The sequence below is a fragment of the Chrysochloris asiatica genome, unplaced genomic scaffold, assembly GCF_000296735.1.
Source record: "Chrysochloris asiatica unplaced genomic scaffold, ChrAsi1.0 scaffold00191, whole genome shotgun sequence".
NCBI classification, from domain to species: Eukaryota; Metazoa; Chordata; class Mammalia; order Afrosoricida; family Chrysochloridae; genus Chrysochloris; species Chrysochloris asiatica.
In genome coordinates, this window is record NW_006408709.1 from 2,509,465 (window position 1) to 2,510,171 (window position 707).

Genomic DNA, 707 nt, shown 5'->3' on the forward strand with positions numbered 1-707 from the left:
TGCTAAGACAGAAGAACAAGCAGAAAAATGTATGAAAAATCTTAAGAAAGTCTATGATTCATATGGAACGACAAGAAGAAGAATAACTTAAGAATTATTGGCATTCCAGAACAGGAAGAATCACACAAGTCCATAGAGGAGATCGTTGAAGAGCTACTGGAAGAAAATTAAATTAACATCTGGAAAAACAAAAGATGAGCATTCAAGAAGTTCAACGAACCCCAGAAAGGATAGACCTTAAAAGAAAATCACCAAGAAATATCATAATCAAAAACAAAGACAAGGAGAGAATCCTGAAAGCAGCTAGTAAAAATAGAGGTGTTACTTACAAAGGCAAGCAAATCAGATTAAGCAAATCTGATCTTTTAGCAGAAATCATGGAAGCAAGAAGGCAACGGGGAGACATATATAAAACCTTGAAAGAAAAAAACCTGCCAAAAAAGAATTGTCTACTCAGCAAAGCTGTCAATCAAATACAGCAGTGTAATAAATTGTTGTTGTTAGGTGCCATCAAGTTGGTATCAACTCATAGCGACTTCATGCACACCAGAATGAAACACTGCCTGATCCTGGGTGAACCCCATGACTGTTGCCACACTCGAGTCCATCAGTGCTGCCACTTGGCCAATCCATCTCGTTAGGGGTCTTCCTCTTTTTCTCTGACCCTCCACCTGACGAAACATGAAATCCTTCTCCAGCAACTGGTC